This window comes from Amblyomma americanum, chromosome 3, assembly GCF_052857255.1.
Source record: "Amblyomma americanum isolate KBUSLIRL-KWMA chromosome 3, ASM5285725v1, whole genome shotgun sequence".
NCBI classification, from domain to species: domain Eukaryota; kingdom Metazoa; phylum Arthropoda; class Arachnida; order Ixodida; family Ixodidae; genus Amblyomma; species Amblyomma americanum.
In genome coordinates this window covers 68,965,459-68,982,875 of record NC_135499.1, presented here as the reverse complement: position 1 = coordinate 68,982,875, position 17,417 = coordinate 68,965,459, and the positions used below count along the sequence as shown (strand labels likewise).

The window sequence follows — 17,417 nt, the reverse complement described above, 5'->3', positions numbered from 1 at the left end:
TCTGTGTTATTCTGGGAACCAATGCGCTACAAGCGACACAAAAAGGACACATACACACGGCACAAGCGCAAACTAACAACTGTTTATTCCATACGGAAGGTGCGTTTATATACGCAGCGTCAGTTTTTGAAAGAAGCACCCATCCCATCATCAAACACATGACCATCACCACGACACAGCATCTGCACTTATCATGTCAATCTCAGTTTTTGTAAGTGCAATAGAAGGAGTGCTTACACAAGTTTCATTTTCCGCCTTCTCGATTAAAAATGCTTCGACTATCTCTCTTTCAATCCTTTCTTTCTGTTTTCCTCCAATTATGGTCCTGTGGAAAATTGGTGCGCACTTCTTACACCTGCTGCAATGTTGCGCAAGATTTCCCGGGTGATTAATTTTGTCGCAGTCATTGTGATGCTCCAAAAGTCGCGTGTTGACACATCTTCCCGATTGTCCAATGTATTGGTTTCCGCATGATATTGGTATTCTATATATGATGTTCTTCTGGCATGGTACGAACCTTTCCCTGTGGGCAATGTCACATTCCTTGCGCTTGTCAATCTTTCCTTTTGCGTTCACCTTGTTGCACAGGCTTATCAGCTTTTTTGGTGCGCTGAATACAACTTTCACTTGGTGTTTGTTCGCCACCTTCTTCAATCCGTGCGATACCTTATGTATATACGGTATAACAACCATTCCTTCTCTATTACTCTGTTCTTTCGACTTCTTTTTTTCCTCCCTCGTCAGGGATTTCGGCACTTTTTCGCCCACTGACGCGATCATGTTGTCAGGGAAACCACTATCGGTCAGCCGACTTATTTGCATGCTGATGCTCTCAGTCATTTTGTGCTCGCAGGACTTCGTCAGGCTCTGCATCATACACGATTGGGCAACACTCCTTTTGACAAGCTTAGACTGGCTGGAATCATATCGCATGATGCTTTTTTCACTTTTTGTATGATACCACCAGCAAGTATGGAACGGGGTTTCCTGTATTTGTAGATCAAGGAATCTTATCATCGCTTTTTCCGGGAGTTCGTACGTGAAGTCAAGGCCATCAAATATGCGTTTGAAAAGCGTGACCATCGCCTCCGCGTCAACCGCGCCTGCTTTTTCCGCACTAAAACAGAGCAAGAAATCGTCTACATACCGAAAGCATGCCAACACGTTCCTGCCTTCGAGCTCTGGTTTGAGGTTGCGATCACCCTTTGCCATGTACAGGTTCGAAAGCACAGGGGCCAGACACGAACCAATGCATATGCCGCCTCTCTGTGCGTACACTTTTCCTTCATACTGCACGTACAGGGATCTTAAATATACCCAAAGTAGTTCAAGGAACCCACTGACGCTCGTCCCACATTCATTCTGAAACTTCGTCGCTTCGTAGCTGTCAATACTTTCCTCTACTGCAGAAATCGCACCGTCTTGAGGAATTGAATAAAACATGTCTTTAACGTCCACAGACAAGCACGTCACCGGTGTCCCATTCTTCAAGAAGCAGATGACCTGCTCTGATCCTTTAACCAGGTATGGGTCATCACAAGTCAGCTTAGACAGTTGGACCTGCAAGTATCTAGCAACATGACTTTGCCATGTGTTCATGTCCTCAACGATCATCCTGAGGGGGTTGCCTTCTTTGTGGGTTTTGACCGAAAAGAATGGCCGCAGTGTGAGCCTCTTGCTTCCTTTGACCGCGTTCGAGAGCTTTTCCAAACCAAGCCGGGCACAGGATTTGGCCGCTTCCAATCTCATTTTCTCCAGATCTTTTTCCTCCACATTCAATTCGTCGAAATTATTTTGAATGGCGTCAATAGCTTTTCTCTCGTGTTCTTCCCTGTTCATAACCACGAATTGACCGGTTTTGTCCGAAATTTGAAGCGTAAGTGCGTGGTCGATTAAAAATTTAACAGTCTTCTTGATTGAAAAACGCTCCTTTCTTGGTTGTGGCAGTTTTTTGACGCAATTTACACCTTCAGCAACGCAGGCAGCTTTCTCCAGCTTAGGGGCCCCAACTGACACAACTAAGAAAGGAGCGTTTTTCAATCAAGAAGACTGTTGAATTTTTAATCGACCACGCACTTACGCTTCAAGTTTCGGACAAAACCGGTCAATTCGTGGTTATGAACAGAGAAGAACACGAGAGAAAAGCTATTGACGCCATTCGAAAGAATTTCGACGAATTGAATGTGGAGGAAAAAGATCTGAAGAAAATGAGATTGGAAGCGGCCAAATCCTGTGCCCGGCTTGGTTTGGAAAAGCTCTCGAACGCGGTCAAAGGAAGCAAGGGGCTCACACTGCGGCCATTCTTTTCGGTCAAAACCCACAAAGAAGGCAACCCCCTCAGGATGATCGTTGAGGACAAGAACACATGGCAAAGTCATGTTGCTAGATACTTGCAGGTCCAACTGTCTAAGCTGACTTGTGATGACCCATACATGGTGAAAGGATCAGAGCAGGTCATCTGCTTCTTGAAGAATGGGACACCGGTGACGTGCTTGTCTGTGGACGTTAAAGACATGTTTTATTCAATTCCTCAAGACGGTGCGATTTCTGCAGCAGAGGAAAGTATTGACAGCTACGGAGCGACGAAGTTTCAGAATGAATGTGGGACGAGCGTCAGTGGGTTCCTTGAACTACTTTGGGTATATTTAAGATCCCTGTACTTGCAGTATGAAGGAAAAGTGTACGCACAGAGAGGCGGCATATGCATTGGTTCGTGTCTGGCCCCTGTGCTTTCGAACCTGTACATGGCAAAGGGTGATCGCACCCTCAAACCAGAGCTCGAAGGCAGGAACGTGTTGGCATGCTTTCGGTATGTAGACGATTTCTTGCTCTGTTTTAGTGCGGAAAAAGCAGGCGCGGTTGACGCGGAGGCGATGGTCACGCTTTTCAAACGCATATTTGATGGCCTTGACTTCACGTACGAACTCCCGGAAAAAGCGATGATAAGATTCCTTGATCTACAAATACAGGAAACCCCTGTCCATACTTGCTGGTGGTATCATACAAAAAGTGAAAAAAGCATCATGCGATATGATTCCAGCCAGTCTAAGCTTGTCAAAAGGAGTGTTGCCCAATCGTGTATGATGCAGAGCCTGACGAAGTCCTGCGAGCACAAAATGACAGAGCATCAGCATGCAAATAAGTCGGCTGACCGATAGTGGTTTCCCTGACAACATGATCGCGTCAGTGGGCGAAAAAGTGCCGAAATCCCTGACGAGGAAGGAAAAAAAGAAGTCGAAAGAACAGAGTAATAGAGAAGGAATGGTTGTTATACCGTATATACATAAGGTATCGCACGGATTGAAGAAGGTGGCGAACAAACACCAAGTGAAAGTTGTATTCAGCGCACCAAAAAAGCTGATAAGCCTGTGCAACAAGGTGAACGCAAAAGGAAAGATTGACAAGCGCAAGGAATGTGACATTGCCCACAGGGAAAGGTTCGTACCATGCCAGAAGAACATCATATATAGAATACCAATATCATGCGGAAACCAATACATTGGACAATCGGGAAGATGTGTCAACACGCGACTTTTGGAGCATCACAATGACTGCGACAAAATTAACGACCCGGGAAATCTAGCGCAACATTGCAGCAGGTGTAAGAAGAAGTGCGCACCAATTTTCCACAGGACCACAATTGGAGGAAAACAGAAAGAAAGGATTGAAAGAGAGATAGTCGAAGCATTTTTAATCTAGAAGGCGTAAAATGAAACTTGTGTAAGCACTCCTTCTATTGCACTTACAAAAACTGAGATTGACATGATAAGTGCAGATGCTGTGTCGTGGTGATAGTCATGTGTTTGATTATGGGATGGGTGCTTCTTTCAAAAACTGACGCTGCGTATATAAACGCACCTTCCGTATGGAATAAACAGTTGTTAGTTTGCGCTTGTGCCGTGTGTATGTGTCCTTTTGTGTCGCTTGTAGCGCATTTGTTCCCTGTTTGATCAACCAATAAACGCACCTTCCGTATGGAATAAACAGTTGTTAGTTTGCGCTTGTGCCGTGTGTATGTGTCCTTTTTGTGTCGCTTGTAGCGCATTTGTTCCCTGTATGATCAACCAACTAGCCCCTGTAATAGCTTTGCTGTGTTATTCGGCTCCTTCGATCGATGACAAAAGTGCGAAAAGGTGAGGCGTTGCAGTATGTGACGATGGTTGTTTGTTTCTTTTTCCCTGGGAAACAGAAGACGACCACGAAGTGCCATTTGCTGGGAAAAATAAAGTGATTTGCCAGCATAAGCGTGTCTTATTTATATGTAGCTGTGTGTCACAGAGGTGACGACGGAACCCACCCCTTCTGCGCACTAACTTTAAAAATTGCCTCCAACACCCGCTGTACGCATTTGCTCACCGCCGGTTGTACGATGCAGACGTACGCCTCATTACCAACGGCAGCCCGAAAACCGCCCGTGGCAAAGAACCGCAGTCCACATACCTGCCGCCGCACCGACAGCGCACTCGCACGCAAACATCCCAGTTCATAGGAGAGTCCGTCGCAAAGCCACTCCACAGTCCGCATCTCCAGTCGAAAAAGGCGTCGAAACAGCTCGTCCGGCAAATCAAACGCGTCTTCGTGCGCCCTCCTTCGTCGTTGCTCGCTCCAGCGCAGCCGCCTCAGTCGTATCGCCGCGTACACCGCCGCCATTTCCTGTCACAAAGGCAATGGCCAAATTGACAACCTCAAAACTGTGACAAAAACTGTCAAATAGCGGCTGCATAATTAGGTGTGCAACGACTTCACTTCTACCACATTCGTGACGTCATCTGCATCCACCCATGACGCAAAAAAACCAATATGGCCGCCGCCTTCGACCAGCCAATAGGAGCGAGGCTTACTGGCACCTTTGTGACAAGTTTTAGACACTTTTACTAATTGACAGTTGCGTAATCTGGCTCCAGGTCAGCCAAACATGACCGCTCGCGCGCAATCGTCAGGAATGTCGGCTGGTTTACCCCCTGCCTCCTTTGTCTTCGTTGCTGGCATTCCGCTTATATAACATCTGAGCGGCTGACAAGATTAGTGCCACTTGTAGTCGCCATTGGTGACAAAATTGTGGCCCACCCGTTTGGCGCAGTTCGCAGTGGTGCAAACAAATCGATCCGATTGGGCGCACAATGTTGTTAGTCGATTTACCCGTGAGGGATTCGTACCGACGACTTTTGGTCCTCGAGACAGTATTGGAGACGACCTTTGGAAGGCCTTGGTGGGCGAATCAGTGGTCGCAGAGGGCTTGCTTGCTTGCTTGCTTGCTTGCTGTTGTTGACAGGAAGAATGAAAAGGAAAGTGCACGGGTCTGCCCACTGGCTTAAGCCGAGCCACAAGCACTACCACGTGCTGAATGTAGGAGTTGAAAGGTAGGAGTGCAAAGATTGAAAGAAAAGACGCGCGCTATTATATCCCGGGCCGATCCCGGAGGCAGTGCAATACCAGGCCAACCCGTTGCGGTGGTTAAGCAAGCTTCAAGCACTCCGCCAGATTCCAAAAATAAGTTTAATATCATGGGGCCAAAAAAGACCCGTAACTGGATGCGGGTAGTACAGTTTATAGAAAATTGAATATAAAAATTAAAAGGAACGAAAAGATTTCAGCTAGCCCCGGCATCTGCCACCACTATACGGAGGCACCTGAGCTATTGGGCAGCGGAAATAAAGGATAGCCGGCAGAATGAAGAAATTAAATAAAAGAGGTGAGGGTACAGTAAGAAAGGATGGGGGGGAGGTAACATACACAAATACAGGTCTGGGCATCGACTGGCGCCTTTCCTTGCGCCCTGCGGCGACCAAGAACTGTCTGCAGATGAAGAGGATCACCACCGCCGTGCACAAGCTCACCGCTCGAGGACAGGGCATCTCCCAGCAATCCGCGCTGTGGCTACACAATGCCGCAGCTTTGGAGGCGGCGCTCTGTGCGTTGCCGCTCGTCACGGGGCGCAAGCCATGCTGGAAGAAGCTCGAGCTCCAGCACCGCAAGTTCCTGCGCGTGTGGATCGGCCTGCTCATAAACACGTAGTACGCCGCAACGTTGGCCGAGGCAGGAGCGTGGCCACTTGAGCTCCAAGCAGCGCGCAGGGCACTGAATCACATCTGCCGGCTTCACCGCGCACCGGACGGCGGCTGGCTGCTGCACACAAAACACAAATAAACCAAGGTGGGTGTTTCTGGCTTGTCCTCTAGCACCCTCCCTAATCGAGGTTCGATATACACCGTTAGATTGCGTGTAGATTTCCACCCAAAAAAATACGGAGCACTTGCGGTTGGCGAAGGGAGCACATATGGCGTAGATTTTTACACCAAAAAATACGAAGCACTTCCGGTTAGCGATGGGTGTTTTCAACCGCGGCGATACGCTGAGCGGTGGCTGCGGCGTAGCGTGTATGCGGGCACCAAGTTTTCGCAACGCCGGCATCCAGGAGGAAGAGATGATGACAGCGGTCCGTTTTTATATTGCATTTTTTTTCTTTCTTACAGCGCTACTAGAACTGCAAACGATATAGGCAGAACGGTGCTAGTTCGTCAATCACAATAATAAGGTTAGAATGCGCTTTGTAATCAAGAACAAAGCCCAATCGAAATCAATGGTGAGATATACCATCTAGCTCCGTTCCGTCCGTGTCGTTACGAAGTAGTACTGTAAGGAACAGGGCAAAAACGCTGGATACAAAATGCATCGGACCGCTATCTTCACCTCCTTCTCCTTGATGCCTGCGTTGCAGGATCGTACGTGGCGCCATCTATACACACGACGTCGCAGTCACGTCGCAGCGTATTGCCGTACATCGCGGAAACAAAACGAGACCAGCGGCGGCGGCAAGGAAATGTCTTTAATCTTACTCCGGTGTGTATACGGAACTTCTGTAAAAAATACACAAACCATGGCTCCGGCGCTAGCCGAAAGCATCTTGACGGGATGGTCCGGAATGGGCAAGAAAAGCAGAGTTGGGGAGACGGGAGGCAATGAAACTGAAAACAAGACTGTCGTAACGGATCTACGTACCAAATTCCTGCAACACGTTTTTTCTTCTTCTCGTAAAAGCCTACCCTCTCTTCGCTGTGGTCCAAAAACCGAATCCCTGAAGTTAAAGATCCTGAACGGTGTACAAGGAAATCACTTGCAGGCAGCTCCACGTTGGCCAAATAATGTTTGCTATCTTTCTGTCCTTATAAGTTTTTAAAAAGAATACTTTCGTATACTGTATGCTTAAAATCCATTCATTACTGTCACATATTTTTGCAGTCCTTAATGGACCTTTTTAAAAAAAATTTTGAATTCCGTGCTCCACTCGCGCATTGAAAATATTTTAGTACTATTTTCATCCAGTCTATGAGTCCCCAAAGTCGCAATATAAAAGCAGAAGGATTCGCAGTAAAGATCACACAAAAACATGGCATATAGCTTGTGCTCCGTGGTTTTATTTTCGAACAAAAATATAGTTCTTGGATTTTACCTTCATAGTGCAAGGTAGCTCTAAGTTTTTTAGACATTTTTTATCCCAGACTGCAGTTTTTAGCACTTTACAAAACATTGCTACTAGCACGTCCTCAACACACTGTTCTCAATTGCACTTGTGCATGCGACATATATTCATTCCATTGGATGCTCGAAAACACTGAATTACACAGACCACTGCTACAAAGAGCACTGGATTATCACAAATGTCAGGTATTAACCTACACACATACCTGAAGTATTAACACTAGCAGCATTAAAAGGCTACTTAACTATGGCATGTCAAGCTTATTCAATTGAAAAGAAATTGAAGAGCCTGCGTAAAGTAAACGAAAGGTCACGAATAACTGTAGATTACAATTTCAATTTTTTTAAATGGATGACAATAAACAACATTTGCAACCACAATTCTTGGACAGGTATTAGAGATAGGGGCGAACTTGAAATCAGCAGCTAAAATTAATCAAAATGATATAATAGCAAATCATGAAAAACCATCCAGTGATGACTTCAAAACTTCTTCGCTACACTTCAGGCTAACTGGTGCTGTCAGTTAAGATTAGCTAAAAAATTTTATGCACCACACAATTCCAAGTGGCTAACTTCAAGATGCAGATCTACAAACTACAGTAAAAGAAATACCAAACAGACATCCTAAAGCAGCCCACTAAATCTACAGTAAATTATCATAGGTATCCAACCTCTAACTTTTTGTTTGTTCTTGAGAAACACATAGGACGAACATAACATTAGAAAATGTATAAAATGTATTCAATTTAACACACAGTCACATAAAAATATCATAAAACAAAACATTACGCTCAATATATGGAGGCCTATGCTCAAGAGAAAGTTTATGTTCCCCGAAAAATATGTTAGCCACCCATTTCAAGGAGCCTGTCGCTAAAGTAAAGTGCAGGACTCATAACTTATATGGAAAAAATTAGAATACAGAAACACATACACACGCGCGTTTCAATCTACTTAACAAATAATCACTAATGCTAAAATACGAGGATTTAGTCAACCTTGTATTACCTTGACTGTGGGCACTACAAGCAAAGATAAAGAACATGGCCAAAAGTCAAAGCAATAAGGGCACAGGCATTGTTTGATCGGGAGAAAGGCATTCATCACCTTCACTTTAGGACGAAGTCAAGTAAAATTCCAGAAAACGTTCCATGGCAACTGATCAGTCTAAAGACTAGTAAATTTGTGATTAAATAAGTAACTGAATTTCTGAAGACCTGCGTCTAAGCACACTTGTGCTTGAAAACTGCATTGCTCACCAAATCCATTATCACTATTATTTTTTTCTAATTGCAGGGCATGCATAAATTCTAGCAACTGCGTCATTCTTTATCCTTGTCATTCTTTATTCTCGTATGAGCGTTATGTGTAACATCCCTCCCTGTAATGACCCTCTACTGAGGGTTGACAGTATTTCTAAATAAATACTTGTGGCAGAACGTGAAAACCATTGCAAAACAGAAAAAAATACAAAATGCTGACAGTGCTCCCAAGAAGCTGTCCGAGCTAGGTACAAAAAGATAAAAACCATGACTAGCCCATGCAGGGACAAGAAACCAGTGGTCTGATGAATCTTAGGGTCAACGAAATGTTGCTATTCCTGTTTGTCATGTCTTTTCATGCTGTCACATAATGCAAGTACAGCATTTGTCAACGTTTAGCGCCCAAAGAATTCGCTTCTGATCCTTGTAGTGCATCGCTAGCATTCCAGATCTCTAGAAGGTACAGAAAATCTTGCCTTGACCACCATGAATCTTGGACGTCCATGGATGCTCAGAGGCCATATTACATGGCTTAGAAGCCAAAGCCTTTTGCTCTTTACTTTTTACAAAGGCTATACAACAGTTTTTTTCACCGATTCATGCTAATATAGTTTTCCTTTTTCTTCGCTCTGGCCAACCGTATCATGTTAACATTGATAAGTTACAGCAGCACAGTTTGTGTTCCACTACCAGTATTCCAAACAGCACTAAAAAACTAGACATGTAAAGCATGTACAGGCGGATAGAAGAGGCAGCTGTGAAGGTAAGATGAAGTGGTTTTTAAAAACTGAGGAGCTCAAAACCATCGAAGCGTGGTTTATTTTAAGCCAAGCCTTCAAAAGCACTCTCAACAAAGGTCAGCAGACAGAGTGCCTTCTTTCCAGTTTGCAAACGGAACGCGCAGAAGGCTGCAAACAGCAGAAACCCCACAGAAGCGATGAAGCTTTCACTACAAGGTGCTGGCCAATGAACAGGAAAACTGCGCCTCGATAGGTGAGGAGGCATGCTGTAAGTACATGGCCCTGCAAAATTAAAAACAAAATATCACTGGAATTACTAACACTTCTAGAAGTGCAAAGAAAAACTGTCGCATTTCAGTATCATGCACATAATGACTACACTATCCTAGGGATGAAATCATGAGGGGGTGGTCTCCCCTCCACAAAGTGAGAAATTTTACATGGTAAAACCATGCTCAACCCAATTTTTTTCATGAATAAGTCAAAGAAATGCAAGGTTCAAACATGTCAGTGACCGATTTTTAAAGATCATGATAACCAGGCTATTGTGCTTGGAGCTGTCAACACTGTCTATCTTCCACTTCATTGCCCACCACCATGTGCAGGAGCCCTTGGTGACAAGTTTTGTATCAAAATTTTTTCATTCATGATTGGTTATCATGGATGAATCACTTTGCGACAATTTTGCTCGGAAGCCAAAGTGTCCACATTACAGAGGCGGGACTATACATATGGTTTATCCATCAGAGCCATGATCACATTTAATTGGCCGCCACAACTATCCAAAAGTTAAACAAAATGCTGCAATGGCCTCCGTACCAAAGATTTGAAAACCATATTCTAGCTGAAAGACAGCTGAGCTGCTCAATCTCATTTAATTGGAACCAGTGGAGCAACAGCCCAACTGTAATCGAACTAGAGGCTAAAGAAACAATGGTAAGCCACTGGCCATAAGGGAGCGTGATACCAAGTGCGTATTCGAAAGGTACAGCTGCACATGAAAAAGTTACCGCTCTTGTTTTTTCCGTTACATTTGATACATATACATATGGGAACTACAGGAATTTTTGCTGAGCATCGAAGAAGCAGATTTTCTCTAAGGAATCACATTTAGAGTACCTATAACAGCCCGGGAAGCAACAATCAGTTCTGGGCATTAATCCTATTTGCGTGTGTACAAAGAAGACCAAGAAATACAAAACTGGTATGGTGTTGTTCAAAGGGTCTGTCACCATTGTACACAGCTTGTGAAGTAGTACGCAACAATGATTGGATGCCATCGAAGACTACAACACAAAGCACTCTTGCTACTGAAAACAAAAAATAGGTGCACCGTATCCAGACCTGACTACCATTTATCAGTAAAATGACAAAACCCGTCGCAAAAGCAAATCATGGTGATCGCCTCTTCATAGTTTCGTGCAAGTCTAAAGAAACGACATCCGTCTCAACATTGAATTATTGGTTATTTGAAAAGAGTGGTAGTGAACACGCGTGAAAATGAAACAGTAGCAATGCAAATTCCAAAATAGCAGCGTGTCAGTACGATGCATCTGGCTTAGTCATGAATACTCTATTTTCAGAACTGTGCATAGTTGCAGGAGTTACACTGGCTCCTTATTTCTACTATTCCCTTTTTTTAAGTGCACAAGTAACTATGCCTGAATTTTAAGGAAAATTCCTAGGGCGTCAGCAGCTCCTTACTGTCTCTGTTTGCATTCCTCCTCTTTGCACGATAACGAAGCATCAGGGCTTTGTGCCAGCCCCATTCTTAAATAATCATAAAACCAAAACTTTGCTAAAGCTAGTGACATCAATGCTTACATTTGATTAAATTCTGCGCCTAAAAAGTAGTCATCAGATGCTCAGATAAATACTGAGCTGCTATTTTCGTACAAAAATTTCAGTTCCTGCCTATACCGAACAACCATTTTCACAAAAACACCTACAAGCGTTGCAGGGGGCACCTTTTTTTTGCTACTTAACTCTTCATCTTAACTCTTTGGTACTGCTTGCAGATTAAACAGTTGCAAGCTTGGAGTTCTTCATAGAATAGAACCTGGACATAACAATGTCCAGTCAGGTTTGATACCAAGAAATTATTATGAATAAAATATGTTGTTCGAATTGCTGACTTAAATACTGATAGTGAACAAGGCAATGAAGTATGTGATGCTTTGAAATTGAAGCAGGTGGTATATTTTCCCAAATAGTGACAGCACGTTTATACTGCACCCATCGAAGTTATGCCGCAACGAACCGCAGAAAACAAGGCAACTGACAGCCGTTTCTTTCTCGCTTTCACTCGTGTTCCAGTGACAGTGACTGCACCATTGTGCTAAAAGCAACCAGTAATCAGATTGTAATTCTAAATGTGGCGGCCGAATCAGTGACGGCAGAATACAAGTATGCACTTCAGAAGCTTTGGGCTCTGTTGCCTTTAAGAAAAAATTGAAGTTGCTCTTTCCTGTTTTGTAATTTTGCGATTACTTGAGTCTAGTTGGTACTGATTCTTTTTTGTTGTTTGTATATTTATACTCCAGTGCCTGTTATCAAATTTTCTAATTATTTTCGTTTTTTTAGTTATTATCTGTGTTGCATTTATGATTAGACAGTTCGGGCGTAACGATGTCATGTTTTTCTTTTTTTAACATTATAGTAATGTCTTTCTCTCTTGTCTCGTGATCAGGTTTGGTACCCTTAAGTGTGCTGTTCTTTTCTTGAAAATGATTGTTTTTTTGTAAACATGATTTGCCGTCTAGTCACCAGTGTCCAGATGTGTAAGCCGGGGTGTAGGCCTCGTCAGGAGGCACGCTCTGTCTGCCTCCTTTTGCCTCTCCCCGGGGGCATATTGTAATATGGCAGAATAAAACATTGATTTGCTGCGACGCGCACGATAAGCAAAATTATTTTTTTTTGTGGGGAACCTTGGTATTTTAGAAAAAGCCACCTGATTTTTTTATGTTAACAGCGATGCCGCATACCTTGTTCTGCGAAAATGAATGAAAATAACAGTGGCCAAAAAAGCTGCGCATATCCAATCTAAAATGAGACAAATTCTTCGGAGAGCACTAAAATACAAATTCCGCTTGCAAGGTGTACTTCAGTGCAGACGTAAGCAAACATAAGGCGCTCAAGCGCTGGCGCATAGTCACATAAAACAACCCATACACTAGCAACGCGTCGTTAGTAGAACTGCGCTAATATATTGGTCCATTCCAGCGCTCCACACAAGCCTGCTCACGTCTTTATCGTACAACAATAGTTAAGACGCAAAATCACTTACCATGACGGCGAGACGGATGTGAGACGGCAGGGATTCAAGAATATCCTTCCGGGCAGCAGTGTCGAGCTAGAAACTTCTCTCCCGCTGGCCAAGGGCGAGGAAAAGCAAGCGCTTGTCTCGATTCGCTCACAACGGCGCCATGCCGCCATTCGCAAACCAGAGCGAGGGGAAAGCTCAGCCGTCGTTTACGATATCCATTTCAGTGAACTCGGCTAAGCATCCGTCTTTCCTTTCTTTCTCCGTCGCACATTAAAAACCAGCAGAGGCAAGCGCGAAGTCGCCGCTCACTATATCTGTTCCAAGAGAGGCTCCAGACAACCCGCCGTGCTCAATTCTGCGACGCAATCCGAGACTGCCCCGCTGGCGCTGCTAGGCCTAGCGCCTACGCCGCTCACAGTCGCAGCGTCCGCACTCACGACTCTCTCGCCGTCTTCTGATCTTTTGCGCAGCCTGCTGTCGATTGCATCTCGACCGAAACCAAAACTTGCTGCTTCGTTCCGGAACTAAGCGAAACACATGAGTGCACAGTTCTACTTGCGCGTTCATTTGAACAGCAGCAGCAATTCGACCTCGCCCCGACTCAGTTGCCGTGCGGTGTTTTTTTTCTACACCGTGCGGAAGGTTCGTAATGCCCGATAACCCTCCGTTAGAGACGGCGGATGAACAATTGCGGACCTCGTTAACACGCCGTCAGTTATAGCAGGTGTTACTTTGGTGTTTATGATATCATGTGCTCCGTTTTACCGGTCTTCGAGTCTGGCGATGCGTAGCTTTAAAGCAGACGAAAACCGATAAACCTCCCATCTCGTGTCATTCGTGTTTAGTGTGTGCAGCGTACGCGCTCGCACCCGCGCTCACGAATGGGCGCGGCGCTGCTCGAGTATGAGCAATTGACTCAAGGCCCACCGCCCTAGAGCTCCTGCGCGCCCTGGCCTGCTGCCTCGGAGGTACATCGAGAGATCATCGACATCGCGGGAAAGCGGAGCCCACCCCTCTGTGCTGTGCAGCAGCTGGCCAGAGCCCTCATGCACGAAGAGCTCCAGGACCATCTCCTCGTGTACCCCTACGGATCAGTGGCCCGCAACAGCTGCTCCCTTGCAGCGGTGGCTACCATCCCCGCCCTGCGACTGCACAGCCAGCAACACACAACCTTCCTGGGCTCCTCCACCACGGCAGAGTTGATGGGGATCCGGCTCGGGCTGAACCTGCTGCTCACCCTCTGCCCTCCGCCGCCCAGGAGTGCTCTTCTGTGCTACTCCCGCGCCGCCCACAGCCGCCTGCAATCCAACGGCCGCGGTACCTCACTACTGCGTGACATTCGCTCGCACATCGAGCGCCTCGCGCAGAGGGGATGCGCCGTGCGTGCACAGTGGGTGCATGGTCACTGCGGCATCGCCGGCAACGAAGAAGCTGGCGACCTCGCGACCCGCCGCACATCAACTACCTCCCAGCGTTCTGCCCCTTGCGCTGGATGACGTGCGTGCGGTCTTCCAGGACCATCTCCGAAAACAGCACCCCGACCCACGCATCGCAGAAGGTGAGCGCATCGACAGCATCACCGGCTGTCGCGCACTTACACGGTCGCAACGAGTAATGATCCTCCGCGCGCAATGGCTGCGTGTAGCCCAGGGAACGACAGGAGCCTCACGGAATCGCGACGAGTGATGTGTGTGACGGGATGCGGTGCAGCGGAAACACTGGAGCACTTGCTCCTTCGCTATGCCGCGTTCGCCCATGCTCGTCGCGCAATGCCTGCGGACTATAGGGCGCTGGGCATATAGACTACCGGACTCCCTCAAGACGCTATTGTGGCCGCAGGGCAGTGCGCGCACCTGTGAGCGAACCTTGGTGAGCCTCTGTGCATTCCTCGAACAGACGGGCTTGACATCCCGTCTGTTCTCCGCCAGGTAGTTACACGCAGTGACCGAACGCTCCGCGAGTTCCACCTTGGACGACCAACAACTGGACGCCCCACTCCGGTTGTAGTCAACATAGTGCTGTGCACGTGTGTTTTTATTGCTCCATCATGAACTAACCACGCGCACAACCTGTACACATTTCTTTTTGTGTAAATAGCTTGTGTATATTACCTCTCCCTCTACCCTCTCTCCCTGTCCCCTCAACTCTTTCATTTCATTTCTCCACTTTGCCTGCTATCCTTTACTTCCGCTGCCCCAATTCAGGTGCTTCAGTATCGATGACAGATGCCGGGACTAGCAAAAATCTTTTCCTTCCTTTTTATTATTATTTTAATAAAACCACTACTACTACTACGCAATAATACATATATACATGTTGCACGTATGTTGAGTCCATAAAAGAAGAGAAAGCACACGCGCACAACCCTATGTACTATCAGCAACGAATGAAACGCGAGCAAGAAAACTGAGACGGCAACACAAAAACACGAAGATATTAGCTCCTGGATTTGAGATACAAGCGAGGTTGAATAACACTTCTGGAGAACAGTCTTCACGCCTTCGAAATTAAAAAAGTAGTAGCTAGTGTTTAGCTACCCCTGGCTAAGAGTGGCACATCTTGCTGTCCGTGGTCCAATTGTCTTGTTCGCGTTTCATTTCTTGCTGACAGTACACTACAGCTCGAGTGGTGCGTCCAGCTGTTGATTGTCCACGCTAGCACACGCGGAACATTCGGGTCACTGGGCGGCACTACCTGGCGGAGAACAGACTGGACGTCAAGGCCGTCTGTTCAAAAGAATGGACAGAGGCTCACCAAACGAATCGTCGTTTCGTAATGTACACGTTGGTATCCGAATTTGTCGAAAGCATTAGTGAAAACAACTTAGCTAACGCTCTTCATTGGTTCCGCATGCGTGAATCGATCTTGAATTTTTTATTCTTGTTTTATTTTTTTATTTCTGTATTTTATTCTTCACTCTTTATTTTTATTTCCATTTTGTATTTGTTATTTTTATTATTTATTTAGTTTTAGATTTTTCATTTCGTTTGATTGACAGGTGGTGCGGACACTTTTTGTACACGTTTCCTGCGGACAGGTCTTGCCCACACTCATAAGCCAAGAAAGGTTTTTGCCTTAACAATATACCACTGCCAGCACTACGTTTTCTGAGAGCGCTCCCGCGTGCTGGGTACTTCTGTCCCTGATAGTGCGTTGAAGATTCCAGGGGGGTCTAAATTTTACCGCCATAGTCCTCCACTACGGTATGTCGAAATTTCTCCCGTTCTCCTTTCATTCCCTCCTTCCTTCATGTCCGCACGGCGCGTTTGAGGTGTTCACAGAGGAGCGAGACAGTTACTGCGCGTTTCATATCCTCGAAACCACTTTTTTAAAATTTACAAGGTGAGTTGGAGGGAACGCAATTAATGGCGCGGAAAACTGGCCCAGCTGACCACGCTTCTTGCCGCGAACATCCGCGTGACCTACCCGAACGAATGGCGAATGCAGCGTTCGCAACAACTTGCACAAGCTGCAATCACCACCGCCTGGCAGTGCCAAGATATCTGCTTTCGAAGCTGCCTGTCATACGACTGAGATGACAACACTCGTGAGGGGTGTCTTCTAAATGTTTTCCGCAGTACCCGGCTCTTTGCGTTTCTGCAGTTTCAGCGACGGCAATTTAAAGCACGGGGACCAGTCTTTTTTGAAAATTGGAGGAGGCACTTAATCGCCGCCTTAAGAGTATGACGTGATAGCCTTAATGCGTTGACCCTCATATGTGCGGAATTGGTCAGTCTAGGCTTTCATTGATCCCTGTGAGTGCTCAGATCATTCATGGTGCAGCCATTAAGCGATGCGCCACTGCGATGACAGGTGCTGCCACTAACGGGCCTATCAGATTCAGTCTGCTCTCCCCGAGCAAACTCGAGGTCATGAAGATAGGCTTGAGACAAAACGGGGAAATCTGAGAGTGGGAATTTTAGTGAGCGTGCACTAAAAATGTTCGGCTTAGGTCGGCCGGCATGATATGACGCTGATTAGATACTGACGCTCACCGGACCGTTTTAACGCGTGAGCGTAAGTACCTCCATGTACGCTTATGGTAGTCACCGGTTGCACATTCTGTCATGCTTTTACAGGTGAATTTATGCTTCCGTTCGCGGCCGCCGGATCTGCGGGGCAGCTGGCAAGGCTTGGGCCCAGAAAAGGTTTTTCGCACCTGGATCGGTTTAACGACACCATTTATTTAATCACATCCTCCAAAAGTAAGGTTGTTGCGTGGCACGCGTTACTTATCATGTACAATCACTTCAACTATGGCCAGGCTTGCACTCTCTGTACGCATTCCTGATAGCTTCCGCCTCATCGTCCTGAAAGCAAGGAGAAGCAAGGACATGTCAAAAATCAAAAGCATCACTAGGCGGCCTGTGGATATTTATCGGTGCTTTTCTTAAACACTTAGTGCAGTTAGTGTGAGGCATCAATGTAACATTACAGCCCTCATAACCAGCGCATGCGGCCGCCTCCTCCCGAGCGTCTATCCCAGTAAAACGTAGAAGCGAAATGCATGTTCTTCCGCAATTTCGCTCCACTTTCGCGGCCGACTAGAACAAGCTGAGAGAGGGGGCATGAGTAACCGATGTACAAGCACCAACTTCAGTTTTACAGATTCCTATATTGGAACTGGGCTAAACAAGTTGCGAGTTGTCGAAAATGGAAACGGCGTTC

The 17,417-nt window shown here is 46.1% G+C and overlaps 1 pseudogene; it reads right to left on the bottom strand.

Moving 5' to 3' along the window:
- Nucleotides 1–5,399: 5,399 nt before the first annotated feature.
- LOC144126495 (U2 spliceosomal RNA) lies at nt 5,400–5,580 on the bottom strand (annotated as a pseudogene).
- Nucleotides 5,581–17,417: the final 11,837 nt, after the last annotated feature.